The sequence below is a fragment of the Schistocerca serialis genome, chromosome 1 (genome assembly GCF_023864345.2).
Source record: "Schistocerca serialis cubense isolate TAMUIC-IGC-003099 chromosome 1, iqSchSeri2.2, whole genome shotgun sequence".
NCBI lineage: Eukaryota > Metazoa > Arthropoda > Insecta > Orthoptera > Acrididae > Schistocerca > Schistocerca serialis.
Window position 1 is genome coordinate 357,412,025 of NC_064638.1, and position 17,875 is coordinate 357,429,899.

The 17,875-nt window shown below is 37.0% G+C and overlaps 1 protein-coding gene across 1 annotated transcript in view; it reads left to right on the forward strand.

Annotated features, from left to right (window-relative positions):
• The window catches only part of LOC126470228 (oxysterol-binding protein-related protein 1-like), a 404,325-nt gene that overhangs the window by 40,400 nt on the left and 346,050 nt on the right, over positions 1–17,875 (forward strand). The window lies entirely within an intron of this gene.

The following is a 17,875-nucleotide window of genomic DNA, read 5'->3' on the forward strand; positions in this document are numbered from 1 at the left end:
AGAGTGTCTGCAATATTTCAGAAGGCATACACTGCCCTCACAACATTTGATGAAGCGCTAGTGTCTTGCGTTGTATCTCCGTTATATAGTCATTGTTGGAAGATATAGATCCATGTAAGTGGGTTATGGTATATCCCATGTTCCATGCAGGGTGTATACGCGAATGAGAAAAAAAAATTCCTGCATTTTTCCCAGATTTCCCAGTTAAAAATATACTTTTTCCCTGTTGCAAATACACTTTTTCCATGTTAAGTGACAGTATACTTTTCCTCGGAACTTATAACTTATCAATCCTTTGAGTGGTTATGGTTTTATACACTGGCATTGAATTTCCCAGCACTTTAGAAAACGAAACTCAGGGGAAAAACATGTTTTGGAAAGATGTCTGATGTGCAGCAATATGTACACTGCATATTTTCGTATAAATTTGAATTCCACCAAACACTGCATGTTACTTTTTGAGATTGCGATGCGCTTTTGTAAGCCAGTCATACCTCATGTCACGTGATCTCGGCAGATTATCTCAGTGACTATTCAGAGCATAGGATATGTGATGGAGTCATCCAATAGCAAAACCACTGTTAAGTAGTGCGAACATACAATAGGAAAAATTAATACTTTAAATAATATGCATAGCACTGCTACAAAAAAGTTTCACATGTAATATTGGTCTCGAAGATTAATGAGCTGTAAGAGAAGCTAAGATCTCACATATAATGTTGATCTTGTTTGCGTGTCTTATGCTTTAAGATACATCACACAAATTTGCCAGTAAAATTTTTAACAACAACATAAAGGTCTTATCTTCTAGGCTCGAAATTATTCTAAATGGTATTCCTCAAAGAGTTGATTTTTAAATGAGAGTCAAACACTCTGTGATTTAAGAAATTCATCGTACATTCTTGCACTTAGTTCATCTTGCGTAAAAGGAAATTTACTTTGAAAGTAACGCTTTTCAAACAACCATTCGCAGTATTTTCCTGCAACCTGTTAGAAATAGGTTCGTTTCAGTAGTTGCCGGAGAGTGCCAGATAACAGGCGTCACCGCGCTTGCGCAGCTACTATGACGCGGGAAGCCTGTATGTTCATACGTGTAAAACATTAAAAGATCTTACATTATGACATAAAAGAAAGAAGACATTAGAGGATGCTCAAGAGCATCAGAATTTGGTGAATCATAGTAAAATTCAGCTTAAAGTGCACATTCGTAAGTACAGATTCGGGTGTAAATTCTTTTGCAGTACCAGGACTGTATTATCTCATGTTTGGTTCTTTATTATGGCATAATTCCATAGGTGCTAGGTGAAAATGTGCACTTGAAATGCAGCGAACAGTTGAAACTAGCCAATAGTGCAGAATTAAACACTTCATTTTGAATAAATTGACTGCCTCAGCGGGAAAGATTAATGAAAGCCAAATTTCTTTAGCAAACTGACAAAAATAACTTCATTGTTCTGCAAGACGATTAATGCTTGACTGTCAGACAGGTGGAAATAAAATAAAATCTGAAACTAATAACATATTTCAATTCAGCCTTCCGTAATTATGTGAATGTATTTTAATTCACTTGATAGCTCTCGGCCACATAAATTTATTTTGTTTTCGTTTAACGTGAGAGCAATAAATGAAGAGGAACCAGCAAAATCACTGAATGCAAACATGAGTCACATGAAGACTACCCACCTTACTATTACAATTCAAGACTGCTCTGTGCTTCAGTCCTGGATCTACGGTATTTCCGAACCGGGGCAGTACTGGATAGCTGCAGATTATCACAGTCATCTCCTCTTATCGGGGAAGCTGTAAGCTTGTGTTACACCGGCATCACTCCACCATAAAATGGGACAGCACTTGGTGTTCAGATTGGTGACATTGTCTTGTGTTGTGCTGCTGGTGGGTGCCCTGTGCGCTGCAAAGAGTTCGCTGTCGACTTGAATTGGAGAATAGGGCCAAAAGTGACTTGGACGGTGATGGGGTTGCTGTGGGTGGGACGATGACACCAGACTCTTAGAAATGACTTGGGCCATGGGCGCAGGAGAGAGCTCTGGCAGAAGTGGTTCCTGCTGTCCCTGCCTTCGGCTGTTGTGAACAGTCTTCTGCACCCAGGTCCTGATGAACTGGTTGAAGGCTAGAAACAATGTAGGAGAGTGAAAAAGATATAGGATCATATGGGGGCATAATCTGTGGAAGGGCCACCATGAACAAAAGGTAGAAAAGAGGACCAAGAACAGGAAGAGCTGGCTTCTTCCAGATGTGGGTGGAGGTGGCATAGGAGAGTCATCCACTGGGGGTTGGTGTCGATTTTGGTAGTGGGTAGCCAGCCGGTCTTCTGTCTGCAATATGAAGACATGCTGACCATGCCGGCTGTGGATGACTGCTGGGATCCAGCACTCATGGCGACTAAACACGCAAACCCAGATTGGAGTTCCAGGTGTGTAGTGCATCTTCTGAGGTGCCTTTGGTGGCCTTGGTGTAGGGAGCAAGAGATTCAACACTAAGCTTGGCTGACAGCCATGCATACACTTCGGCAAGCTCTTCTCACCCATGGGAGAGAACCTGCAGGAAGTAAGAAAGTATGTGGTGCAGTATATTCGTCCAAGGTTGTGTCACCATCCACTTCTTCATTTGTGTCTTAAACGTGCAGATGAGGTGTTCTGCCTTCACATTTGACTGAACATGAAACGGGTTCGTGAATATGTTGAATACCATGGTGTGCTCAAAAATCCTGAAAAGTATGATTGATGAATTGAGGACCATTGTCAGTTATCGGGGTGCAGTGCAGGGCAGTCCTTCAGTGGATAAGATACAAGTGGGAACCTAACCATTGTATTTGCCTTAGTGGAGCAGCAGTTGACTACAAACAGAAACTGGGAGTTGGATTTTATGACCACCAATCAATAAGCACTCAAGAAGGGACCTGAACCCACAGCTGTGATGGCTCAGGCAATGGTGTACAATATTGTGAGAAAGAGGCCTGATGACCTGCACATTTAGAGCGAGGGCTGATTAAGTGTCCTATCCCACAATCAGTTCCAGGCCAGTAGACATAGTGTCAGGCCAGTATCCTCATGTGCAAGATGTCCCAGCGAAGAATGTCTTTGGAACAACCACCTGTGGAACAGCGTTCCTGTGGCAATAAGAGAATACCATTGAGAGGCATGAATCTGTGTCTCAGCAAAAAATAATTGCAGACGGGATCCAATGAACAAGCCAGAGGTCTCCCATGCCACTCTTGCTGAACATATTGTTGCACTTGACGAAGGACAGAGTTGGAGGTCATAGCGTGAGTGATGCAAGAACTGCTAATAGGGAATCCACCAACTGTCCAGCTATCTTCCTCGTCGAGATAAAAACTAAATACTTTATCTTGATCAAAATTAGGGTCAGGTCCCATCAGAAAAAGCAAAAGACCATCGCATTAGAGTGCTGAACAGTGGGTTTGAAATGAAGCTCATAATTATGTCTGCTGTGAAACAGGGCCCACCGTTAGTCCATGAGTTGTCTTGTTAGGTAAATGTGTCACAGACTAAAAAGAGACACCAATGGCTTGTGATCAGTCACCAATGACAGTGAGATGCGGGCGTAACTATAGGTTACCATATCTACCATTATAAGGACAATGGCTATGCTACCAAAGTGCTCTGCGTTACCACCTAGACATCCTGCAGTGTTTGGAGCTACAGGCATCAGTATCACCAAAAGTTCACATGGAGGGCATACCATTAAGGCTCATAGTTAGTGTCCTCAGGTCTTTGACAAGTGCACTGTCAAAAGAGGTAGTCACCACACAAGGTGCTCCAGTGGGACACAGCTGTCACCAGATCGAAAATTCAACACATTTTGTGGATATTGTCAGAACATTAAAATCAGACACTGGTAACATATTGGCACTTTTTAAAATTATTATTATTATTTCTTTACTATCTCAGACGTTAAGTCTGGTTAAAAATGGAAAGTGACGCGGACCTTGATCAAGCGTCACTTCCTTTTAACTGTACGGTATATGTTATATTGCATTTAGGAACTTTCGGGTAATTGAACGTGTATCAATAATTACGGATTTCTGTAGTTGTATATATAAGTTTGGATGTAGCTGTATTGCATTGATGTACTGGTGGATATTGTGTGGTATGACTCCTGTAGTTGATAGTATAATTGGTATAATGTCAACTTTATCCTGATGTCTCACGTCCTTTACTTCCTCAGCCAGTTGGATGAATTTTTCAATTTTTTGTCCTGTTATCTTCTGTATATTTGTTGTATTGGGTATGGATATTTCGATTAGTTGTGTCAATTTCTTCTTTTTATTGGTGAGTATGATGTCAGGTTTGTTAAGTGGTGTTGTTTTATCTGTTATAATGGTTCTGTTCCAGTATAATTTGTATTCATCATTCTCCAGTACATTTTGTGGTGCATACTTGTATGAGGGAACGTGTTGTTTTATTAGTTTATATTGTATGGCAAGTTGTTGGTGAATTATTTTTGCTACATTGTCATGTCTTCTGGGGTATTCTGTATTTGCTAATATTGTACATCCGCTTGTGATGTGATCTACTGTTTCTACTTGTTGTTTGCAAAGTCTGCATTTATCTGTTGTGGTATGCTTGCTGTAATATCTGGTGTTTATTGTTTGATCCTGTATTGCAGTCATGAATCCTTCCGTCTCACTGTATATATTGCCTTTTCTTAGCCATGTGTTGGATGCGTCTTGATCGATGTGTGGCTGTGTTAGATGATACGGGTGCTTGCCATGTAGTGTTTTCTTTATTTATATGAGTGATTGCTTTGTGTATTTTGCTAGTTTCTGCTCGTTCTAGAAAGAATTTTCTTAAATTGTCTACCTGTTCATAATGTAGGTTTTTTATGTCGATGAATCCCTTTCCTCCTTCCTTTCTGCTTAATGTGAATCTTTCTGTTGCTGAATGTATGTGATGTATTCTATATTTGTGGCATTGTGATCGTGTAACTGTATTGAGTGCTTCTAGGTCTGTGTTACTCCATTTCACTACTCCAAATGAGTAGGTCAATATTGGTATAGCATAAGTATTTATAGCTTTTGTCTTGTTTCTTGCTGTCAATTCTGTTTTCAGTATTGTTGTTAGTCTTTGTCTATATTTTTCTTTCAGTTCTTCTTTAATATTTGTATTATCTATTCCTATTTTTTGCCTGTATCCTAGATATTTATAGGCATCTGTTTTTTCCATCGCTTCTGTGCAGTCGCTGTGGTTATCCAATATGTAATCTTCTTGTTTAGTGTGTTTTCCCTTGACTATGCTATTTTTCTTACATTTGTCTGTTCCAAAACCATATTTATATCATTGCTGAACTTCTGTTATCTTTAGTAATTGGTTGAGTTGTTGATTTGTTGCTGCCAGTCGTTTTAGATCATCCATGTATAGCAAATGTGTGATTTTGTGTGGGTATGTTCCAGTAATATTGTATCCATAATTTGTATTATTTAGCATGTCGGATAGTGGGTTCAGAGCAAGATAGAATCAGAAAGGACTTAATGAGTCTCCTTGGTATATTCCATGCTTAATCTGTATTGGCTGTGATGTGATATTTTTTGAATTTGTTTGGATATTAAGTGTGGTTTTCCAATTTTTCATTACTATGTTTAGGAACTGTAGCAATTTGGGATCTACTTTGTATATTTCCAATATTTGTAGTAACCATGAGTGGGGTACACTATCAAAAGCTTTTTGGTAATCAATGTATGCATAGTGTAGTGACCTTTGTTTAGTTTTAGCTTGATATGTCACCTCTGCATCTATTATCAGTTGCTCTTTACATCCTCGTGCTCCTTTGGAACAGCATTTTTGTTCTTCATTTATAATTTTGTTCTGTGTTGTATGTGTCATTAATTTCTGTGTAATGACTGAAGTTAATATTTTGTATATTGTTGGTAGGCATGTTGTGGGGCGATATTTAGCTGGGTTTGCTGTGTCTGCTCGATCTTTAGGTTTCAGATAAGTTATTCCATGTGTAAGTGTATCAGGGAATGTGTATGGGTCTGCAATGTAACTGTTAAATAATTTATATTTAAAAACAAAGATGATGTGACTTACCATACGAAAGCGCTGGCAGGTCGATAGAAACACAAACAAACACATACGTACACACAAAATTCTAGCTTTCGCAACCAATGGTTGCTTCGTCAGGAAAGAGGGAAGGGGAGGGAAAGACAAAAGGATGTGGGTTTAAAGGGAGAGGGTAAGGGGAAAAAAGGACAGGTATACACTCGTGCGCGTGCACACACACACACACACACACACCACACACACACACACACACACACACACACACACACACACATCCATGATGGATATGTGTGTGTGTGCGAGTGTATACCTGTCCTTTTTTCCCCCTAAGGTAAGTCTTTCCGCTCCCGGGATTGGAATGACTCCATACCCTCTCCCTTAAAACCCACATCCTTTCGTCTTTCCCTCTCCTTCCCTCTTTCCTGACGAAGCAACCATTGGTTGCGAAAGCTAGAATTTTGTGTGTATGTATGTATGTGTTTGTTTGTGTTTCTATCGACCTGCCAGCGCTTTCGTATGGTAAGTCACATCATCTTTGTTTTTAAATATATTTTTACCGCGTGGAATGTTTCCCTCTATTATATTTATATTGTTAAATAATTTACTTGGATGTGAATGTGTTGAGGTAAACTTCTTTAGCCAGAAATTTGCTATATTATCTTTTCCAGGGGCTTTCCAATTGTGAGTAGAATTAATTTCTTGGGTGACTTCATGTTGAAAAATTATCACTTCAGGCATTTGTGGTATCATCTTGTATGTGTCTGTTTCTGCTTGTATCCACCGTGCATGCCTGTTATGTTGTACCGGGTTTGACCGTATGTTGGTCCAGAAGTGTTCCATGTCTGTTATGTTTGGCGGATTCTCTATTTTAATGTGTGTGTTATCTATTGTCTGGTAAAATCTCTTTTGGTTTGTGTTGAATGTTTGGTTTTGTTTCCTTCTATTTTCACTTTTTTTGTATCTTCTAAGTCGTTTGGCCAATGCTTGTAATTTCTTCTTCTTTTCATCTAATTGCTCTATCGCTTCTTGTTGTGAGATTTTACCTAACCTTTTTCTCTTTTTTTGTGACATCTCATTTCTTATAAATTGTGTTAGCTGTCCGATGTCTTTTCTCAGTTTTTCTATTCTGATCTGTAGCCTTTGTTGCCATGCTGGTTTTGTGGGTTTCTTCTGTGTGTTGGTTGGTTCTGATCTCTGCCTAGTGTGTATATTTAGTGTAGTGAGTGCTCCTATATAAACCAGTAGTTGTAACTCTTCCATAGTTGTGTTTTCATTTATTTTGTTGTGTATGATTGTGTTGATAGTTTTTATTGTTGTTTCGACTTGTGGGTTATTTGGCGGTGTATGCAAGAATGGTCTAATGTCTGTATTTGTGTCTTTGTATTCTATATATGTCAGCTGAAATTTTTCTTCTGTATCTAACATGTGTGTCACTTTGTGTTCTATTTGTGCTTGTTCTGGTGGGTGTCTTAAGATTTCGTTTTCCTCTGATTGTTTAATTGATGCATGTTGTTCTTTGTTTGTTTACTCTGGGATGTTTGAGTCCATTACTGTATTTTCTTCTTCTTCTGATTGCACATTATTTTGTTCCAGCATTTGTTGTATTTGTTGTTTGATGTTTTCTAATTCTGACTGGGGTATCCTGTTATTTTTGATTATTACACGGATCTGATCAGCTAGTCATTGTTCTGTTATAAATTTTAATTCTGGGTATCTGGTAATAAATGTTGTGTATACTTGTGATCTGTATCCAGTTGTGTTGGTTCCTAGGTTTGTTGCTTGGTAATAACAGAACATGAGGTGTCGATTAACTTAATCTGACCATCTCATCCTCTGTCTTTGTTTTCCTTCTAGGGTGGTTGTAGGAAACATATCCTGCAAAACACCTCTACTTGGATTTAAATCATTTTCCAGTTGGCTAACAGTGTCGTTACCAGTGTGAGTGGGCATAGGGTTCAAGCGTCGTCCCCGACCATGACGGCGCTTGTCCGAGGCTTCTTTAGTTCTGTCCTGAACCAACTGATCACACTAAAAGGAGGGGGGGGGGGGGTAAGCCTTATTAGTGGTTTGTTCTTTTCGTCGCCTTTTACGACTGGCAGAACATACCGGAGGCCTATTCTTTTCCCGGGCCTCCCCGGGGTTTATTATTATTATTATTATTATTATTATTATTATTATTATCTTTCCTTTCTCAGACCTTAGGTCTGGTTCGGAATGAAAGTGACGCGGACCTTGATCAAGCGTCACTTCCTTTTAACTGTACGGTATATGTTACATTGCGTTTAGGGACTTTCGGGTAATTGAACATGTATCAATAATTACGGATTTCTGAAGTTGTATATATAAGTTTGGATGTAGCTGTATTGCATTGATGTACTGGTGGATATTGCGTGGTATGACTCCTGTAGTTGAAAGTATAATTGGTATAATGTCAACTTTATCCTGATGCCACATGTCCTTGACTTCCTCAGCCAGTTGGATGTATTTTTCAATTTTTTCTCCTGTTTTCTTCTGTATATTTGCTGTATTGGGTATGGATATTTCAATTAGTTGTGTTAATTTCTTCTTTTTATTGGTGAGTATGATGTCAGGTTTGTTATGTGGCGTTGTTTTATCTGTTATAATGGTTCTGTTCCAGTATAATTTGTATTCATCATTCTCCAGTACATTTTGTGGTGTATACTTGTATGTAGGAACGTGTTGTTTTAAAAGTTTATGTTGTAAGGCAAGCTGTTGATGTATTATTTTTGCGACGTTGTCATGTCTTCTGGGGTATTCTGTATTTGCTATTATTGTACATCCGCTTGTGATGTGATCTACTTACTGTTTCTATTTGTTGTTTGCAAAGTCTGCATTTATCTGTTGTGGTATTGGGATCTTTAATAATATGCTTGCTGTAATATCTGGTGTTTATTGTTTGATCCTGTATTGCAATCATGAATCCTTCTGTCTCACTGTGTATATTGCCTCTTCTTAGCCATGTGTTGGATGCGTCTTGATCGATGTGTGGCTGTGTTAGATGATACGGGTGCTTGCCATGTAGTGTTTTCTTTTTCCAATTTACTTTCTTTGTATCTGTTGATGTTATGTGATCTAAAGGGTTGTAGAGGTGGTTATGAAATTGTAGTGGTGTAGCCGATGTATTTATGTGGGTGATTGCTTTGTGTATTTTGCTAGTTTCTGCTCGTTCTAGAAAGAATTTTCTTAAATTGTCTACCTGTCCATAATGTAGGTTTTTTATGTCGATAAATCCCCTTCCTCCTTCCTTTCTGCTTAATGTGAATCTTTCAGTTGCTGAATGTATGTGATGTATTCTATATTTGTGATCGTGTAAGTGTATTGAGTGCTTCTAGGTCTGTGTTACTCCATTTCACTACTCCAAATGAGTAGGTCAATATTGGTATAGCATAGGTATTTATAGCTTTTGTCTTGTTTCTTGCTGTCAATTCTGTTTTCAGTATTGTTGTTAGTCTTTGTCTATATTTTTCTTTTAGTTCTTCTTTAATATTTGTATCATCTATTCCTATTTTTTGTCTGTATCCTAGATATTTATAGGCATCTGTTTTTTCCATCGCTTCTATGCAGTTGCTGTGGTTATCCAGTATGTAATCTTCTTGTTTAGTGTGTTTTCTCTTGACTATGCTATTTTTCTTACATTTGTCTGTTCCAAAAGCCATATTTATATCATTGCTAAATACTTCTGTTATCTTTAGTAATTGGTTGAGTTGTTGATTTGTTGCTGCCAGTAGTTTTAGATCATCCATGTATAGCAAATGTGTGATTTTGTGTGGGTATGTTCCAGTAATATTGTAACCATAATTTGTATTATTTAGCATGTTGGATAGTGGGTTCAGAGCAAGGCAGAACCAGAAAGGACTTAATGAATCTCCTTGGTATATTCCACGCTTAATCTGTATTGGCTGTGATGTGATATTATTATTATTATTATTATTATTATTATCATTCTTTCATTGGTCATCAGTGTTCGTCTCCAAGAAATATATTTCCCTGAACAACATGTTGAACACCATATTAGGTTGTATGTATCACTGCTTAACAGCAATGTGCTTCCTTCTGGATGTGAAATACTATTAGGATTCAGTCAAGTTTGTGATGGACTCGCCTCTATCATATGTTGTGGTGAACTTCTGCGTTGAGTAGTTTCATGAAATCACACTAAAGATAGTGGCACACCCACTTAAGTATTTGTAACAATAGGCAGATGATATGTTTGTAGTGTGGCAACAAACATAATAGAGACTTTCTAAATTAATACTTTGATCTCTTAAATGATTTTCATAAATGTGCCAAATTCATTACGGAAGTTGAGAATAGCAACTGTTTCCTGTTTCTGGAGGTACATTTGGAATAATAATAATAATAATAATAATAATAATAATGGGATACCCCAGTCAGAATTAGAAAACATCAAACAACAAGTACAACAAATACTGGAACAAAATAATGTGCAATCAGAAGAAGAAGAAAATACAGTAATGGACTCAAACATCCCAGAGTAAACAAACAAAGAACAACATGCATCAATTAAACAATCAGAGGAAAACGAAATCTTAAGACACCCACCAGAACAAGCACAAATAGAACACAAAGTGACACACATGTTAGATACAGAAGAAAAATTTCAGCTGACATATATAGAATACAAAGACACAAATACAGACATTAGACCATTCTTGCATAGACCGCCAAATAACCCACAAGTCGAAACAACAATAAAAACTATCAACACAATCATACACAACAAAATAAATGAAAACACAACTATGGAAGAGTTACAACTACTGGTTTATATAGGAGCACTCACTATTCCCTGATACACTTACACATGGAATAACTTATCTGAAACCTAAAGATCAAGCAGACACAGCAAACCCAGCTAAATATCGCCCCACAACATGCCTACCAACGATATACAAAATATTAACTTCAGTCATTACACAGAAATTAATGACACATACAACACAGAACAAAATTATAAATGAAGAACAAAAAGGCTGTTGCAAAGGAGCACGAGGATGTAAAGAGCAACTGATAATAGATGCAAATTCAAATAATATCACATCACAGCCAATACAGATTAAGCATGGAATATACCAAGGAGACTCATTAAGTCCTTTCTGATTCTATCTTGCTCTGAACCCACTATCCAACATGCTAAATAATACAAATTATGGATACAATATTACTGGAACATACCCACACAAAAGCACACATCTGCTGTACTTGGATGATCTAAAACTACTGGCAGCAACAAATCAACAACTCAACCAATTACTAAAGATAACAGAAGTATTCAGCTATGATATAAATATGGCTTTTGGACCAGACAAATGTAAGAAAAATAGCATAGTCAAGGGAAAACACACTAAACAAGAAGATTACATATTGGATAACCACAGCGACTGCATAGAAGCGATGGAAAAAACAGATGCCTATAAATATCTAGGATACAGACAAAAAATAGGAATAGATAATACAAATATTAAAGAAGAACTAAAAGAAAAATATAGCCAAAGACTAACACAAATACTGAAAACAGAATTGACAGCAAGAAACAAGACAAAAGCTATAAATACTTACGCTATACCAATATTGACCTACTCATTTGGAGTAGTGAAATGGTGTAACACAGACCTAGAAGCACCCAACACACTTACACGATCACAATGCCACAAATATAGAATACATCACATACATTCAGCAACTGAAAGATTCACATTAAGCAGAAAGGAAGGAGGAAGGGGATTTATCGACATAAAAAACCTACATTATGGACAGGTAGTCAATTTAAGAAAATTATTTAGAGAACGAGCAGGACTAGCAAAATACACAAAGCAATCACTCATATAAATACATCGTCTACACTACTGCAACTTCATAACCATTTCTACAACCCTTTAGATCACATAACATCAACAGATACAAAGAAAGTAAATTGGAAAAAGAAAACACTACATGGCAAGCACCCGTATCATCTAACACAGCCACACATCGATCAAGACGCATCCAACACATGGCTAAGAAAAGGCAATATATTCAGTGAGACGGAAGGATTCATGATTGCAATACAGGATCAAACAATAAAAACCAGATATTACAGCAAGCATATTATTAAAGATCCCAATACCACAACAGATAAATGCAGACTTTGCAAACAACAAATAGAAACAGTAAGTAGATCACATCACAAGCGGATGTACAATACTAGCAAATACAGAATACCCCAGAAGACCTGACAATGTAGCAAAAATAATACATCAACAGCTTGCCTTACAACATAAACTTATAAAACAACACGTTCCCACATACAAGTATGCACCACAAAATGTACTGGAGAATGATGAATACAAATTATAGTGGAACAGAACCATTATAACAGATAAAACAACACCACATAACAAACCTGACATCATACTCACCAATAAAAAGAAGAAATTAACACAACTAATCGAAATATCCATACCCAATACAACAAATATACAGAAAACAGGAGAAAAAATTGAAAAATACATCCAACTGGCTAAGGAAGTCAAGGACATGTGGCATGAGGATAAAGTTGACATTATACCAATTATGCTATCGACTACAGGAGTCATACCACACAATATCCACCAGTACATCAATGCAATACAGCTACATCCAAACTTATATATACAACTACAGAAATCTGTAATTATTGACACTTGTTCAATTACCCGAAAGTTCCTAAATGCAATGTAACATATACCGTACAGTTAAAAGGAAGTCACGCTTGATCAAGGTCCGCGTCACCTTCCATTTTTAACCAGACATAACGTCTGAGACAAGAAAGAAATAATAATAATAATAATAATAATAATAATAAACCCCGTGGGGGCCTGGGAAAAGAATAGGCCTCCGATATGTTCTGTCAGTCGTAAAAGGTGACGAAAAGGACAAACCACCAATAGGGCTTGCCCCCCTTTTAGTGTGATTGGTTGGTTCAGGACACAACTAATGAAGCCTCGGACAAGCGCTGTCACCGTCGGGGATGATGCTTGAACCGTATGCCCGTCCACAATGGTAACGACACTGCTAGCCACACGGAAAATTATTTAAATCCAAATAGAGGTGTTTTACAGGATATGCTTCCTGCAACCACTCTAGAAGGAAAACAAAGACAGAGGATGAGATGGTCAGATGAAGTTAACTGACACCTCATGTTCTGTTATTACCAAGCAACAAACTTAGGAACCAACACAACTGGATACAGATCACAAGTATACACAACATTTATACCAGATACCCAGAATTAAAATTTATAACAGAACAATGACTAGCTGATCAGATCCGTGTAATAATCAAAAATAACAGGATACCCCAGTCAGAATTAGAAAACATCAAACAACAAGTACAACAAATACTGGAACAAAATAATGTGCAATCAGAAGAAGCAGAAAATACAGTAATGGACTCAAACATCCCAGAGTAAACAAACAAAGAACAACATGCATCAATTAAACAATCAGAGGAAAAGAAATCGTAAGACACCCACCACAACAAGCACAAATAGAACACAAAGTGACACACATGTTAGATGTAGAAGAAAAATTTCAGCTGACATATATAGAATACAAAGACACAAATACAGACATTAGACCATTCTTGCATAGAACACCAAATAACCCAAAAGTCGAAACAACAATAAAAACTATCAACACAATCATACACAACAAAATAAATGAAAACACAACTATGGAAGAGTTACAACTACTGGTTTATATAGGAGCACTCACTACACTAAATATACACACTAGGCAGAGATCAGAACCAACCAACACACAGAAGAAACCCACAAAACCAGCATGGCAACAAAGGCTACAGATCAGAATAGAAAAACTGAGAAAAGACATCGGACAGCTAACACAATTTATAAGAAATGAAATGTCAGAAAAAAAAAAACGAAAAAGGTTAGGTAAAATCTCACAACAAGAAGTGATAGAGCAATTAGATGAAAAGAAGAAGAAATTACAAGCATTGGCCAAACGACTTAGAAGATACAAAAAAAGTGAAAATAGAAGGAAACAAACCAAACATTCAACACAAACCAAAAGAAATTTTACCAGACAATAGATAACACAGACATTAAAATAGGCAATCCACCAATCATAACAGACATGGAACACTTCTGGAGCAACATATGGTCAAACCCGGTACAACATAACAGACATGTACGGTGGATACAAGCAGAAACAGACACATACAAGATGATACCACAAATGCCTGAAGTGATAATTTTGCAACATGAAGTCACCCGAGCAATTAATTCTACGCACAATTGGAAAGCCCCTGGAAAAGATAAAATAGCAGACTACTGGCTAAAGAAGTTCACCTCAACACATTCACATCTAACTGAATTATTTAACATTCCATGTGGGATAAATGTATCTAAAAACAAAGATGAAGTGACTTACCAAATGAAAGCGCTGGCAGGTTGATAGACACACAAACAAACACAAACATACACACAAAATTCAAGCTTTTGCAACCAACGGTTGCTTCATCAGGAAAGAGTGAAGGAGAGGGAAAGACGAAAGGATGTGGGTTTTAAGGGAGAGGGTAAGGAGTCATTCCAACCCTGGATATGGATATGTGTGTGTGTGCGCGCGAGTGTATACCTGTCCTTTTTTCCCCCTAGGGTGAGTCTTTCCACTCCCGGGATTGGAATTACTCCTTACCCTCTCCCTTAAAACCCACAATCTTTCGTCTTTCCCCCTTCTTCCCTCTTTCCTGGTGAAGCAACCGTTGGTTGTGAAAGCTTGAATTTTGTGTGTGTGTTTGTTTGTGTGTCTATCAACCTGCCAGCGCTTTCTTTTGGTAAGTCACATCATCTTTGTTTTTAGATAAATTATTTAACAGTTACATTGCAGACACAGTCCCTGATACACTTACACAAGGAATAAGTTATCTGAAACCTAAAGATCAAGCAGACACAGCAAACCCAGCAAAATATTGCCCCATAACTTGCCTACCAACAATATACAAAATATTAACTTCAGTCATTACACAGAAATTAATGACACATACAACACAGAACAAAATTATAAATGAAGAACAAAAAGGCTGTTGCAAAGGAGCACGAGGATGTAAAGAGCAACTGATAATAGATGCAGAGGTGACATATCAAGCTAAAACTAAACAAAGGTCAGTACACTACGCATACATTGATTACCAAAACGCTTTGGATAGTGTACTCCACTCATGGTTACTACAGATATTGGAAATATACAAAGTAGATCCTAAATTGATACAGTTCCTAAACATAGTAATGAAAAATTGGAAAACCACACTAAATATCCAAGTAAATTCAAATAATATCACATCACAGCCAATACAGATTAAGCGTGGAATATACCAAGGAGACTCATTAAGTCCTTTCTGGTTCTGCCTTGCTCTGAACCCACTATCCAACATGCTAAATAATACAAATTATGGCTACAATATTACTGGAACATACCCACACAAAATCACACATTTGCTATACATGGATGATCTAAAACTACTGGCAGCAATAAATCAACAACTCAACCAATTACTAAAGATAACAGAAGTATTCAGCTATGATATAAATATGGCTTTTGGAACAGACAAATGTAAGAAAAATAGCACCGTCAAGGGAAAACACACTGAACAAGAAGATTACATATTGCATAACCACAGCGACTGCATAGAAGCGATGGAAAAAACAGATGCCTATAAATATCTAGGATACAGGCAAAAAATAGGAATAGATAATACAAATATTAAAGAAGAACTAAAAGAAAAATATAGACAAAGACTAACAACAATACTGAAAACAGAATTGACAGCAAGAAACAAGACAAAAGCTATAAATACTTATGCTATACCAATATTGACCTACTCATTTGGAGTAGTGAAATGGTGTAACACAGACCTAGAAGCACTCAATACAGTTACACGATCACAATGCCACAAATATAGAATATATCACATACATTCAGCAACAGAAAGATTCACATTAAGCAGAAAGGAAGGAGGAAGGGGATTTTTCGACATGAAAAACCTACGTTATGGACAGGTAGTCAATTTAAGAAAATTCTTTCTAGAACGAGCAGAAACTAACAAAATACACAAAGCAATCAATCATATAAATACATCAGCTAAACCACTGAAATTTCATAACCACTCCTACAACCCTTTAGATCACATAACATCAACAGATACGAATAAAGTAAATTAGAAAAAGAAAACACTACATGGCAAGCACCCGTATCATCTAACACAGCCACACATCGATCAAGACGCATCCAACACATGGCTAAGAAAAGGCAATATATACAGTGAGACAGAAGGATTCATGATTGCAATACAGGATCAAACAATAAACACCAGATTTTACAGCAAGCATATAATTAAAGATCTCAATACCACAACAGATAAATGCAGACTTTGCAAACAACAAATAGAAACAGTAGATCACATCACAAGCGGATGTAAAATTCTAGCAAATGCAGAATACACCAGAAGACATGATGGTGAAGCAAAAATAATACATCAACAACTCACCATACAACATAAACTAATAAAACAACACGTTTCCACATACAAGTATGCACCACAAAGTGTACTGGAGAATGTTGAATACAAATTATAATAGAACAGAACCATTATAACAGATAAAACAACAACACACAACAAACCTGGTATCATACTCACCAATAAAAAAAAGTTAACACAACTAATCGAAATATCCATATCCAATACAACAAATATACAGAACTGAAAAATACTTCCAACTGGCTGAGGAAGTCAAGGACATGAGGCATCAGGATAAAGTTGACATTATACCAATTATACTATCAACTACAGGCGTCATACCATATAATATCCACCAGTACATCAACGCAATACAGCTACATCCAAATGTATATATACAACTACAGAAATCTGTAATTATTGATACATGTTCAATTACCCGAAAGTTCTTAAATGCAATGTAACCTATACCGTACAGTTAAAAGGAAGTCACGTTTGATCAAGGTCCGCGTCACTTTCCATTTTTAACCAGACATAACATCTGAGAAAGGAAAGAAATAATAATAATAATAATAATAATAATAATAATAATAATAATAATAATAATAATGATGATAATGTGATGCTACTCTGAGCACATGGGTGGTGGGAACCAAACACATGTAGTAGAGCATGGCGATCATTACAGTAATGTTGCTGTATGTGCTGTTTGCCAGGGTAATACATGCTACCCATTCTTCATGTGTCCAGTCATACTTTATGATAACTCTGCAATCATCAAGCTAACAAAAAAAAAAAAAATTGTTGTTCAAATGGGACACACCATCTAACCTAATAGGTCTTACCAGTTATATCTGTGATAGGATAAATTTTGCACTGAAGGTGATTAAAAGGATGTGAAACATATAGCAAAGAAACGGATGAGGAGACATTCAGTTTGATTAGGTTTTTGTCAGTATTGTTATTCTGATTGTCATGGGAACAGCTGAGGACCTCATTTCAGAAGCTGGCTTTATAAAATTATAACTCCAACATGAAAGGTTGTTGAAATACTCAGTATAGTACAATGGTGAGAGGTACAAATCCTTCAACCTCTTCCTCTATTTTTTCACAGAAGAAGGAAATTAAAGTTCAATAAATGTTTCCCTCTGCTTCTGTATGCCTCTTCATCAGTGTGCTGTGGCTTCATAAGTAGACATTTAGTTGTCTTTATTTGACTATTCTTTATTGATGTCCAGTAAATGGAATGGAAATATTGTGAGTTGTGTAGAGCTTTAAAGTAATATCCAATCTCTTTT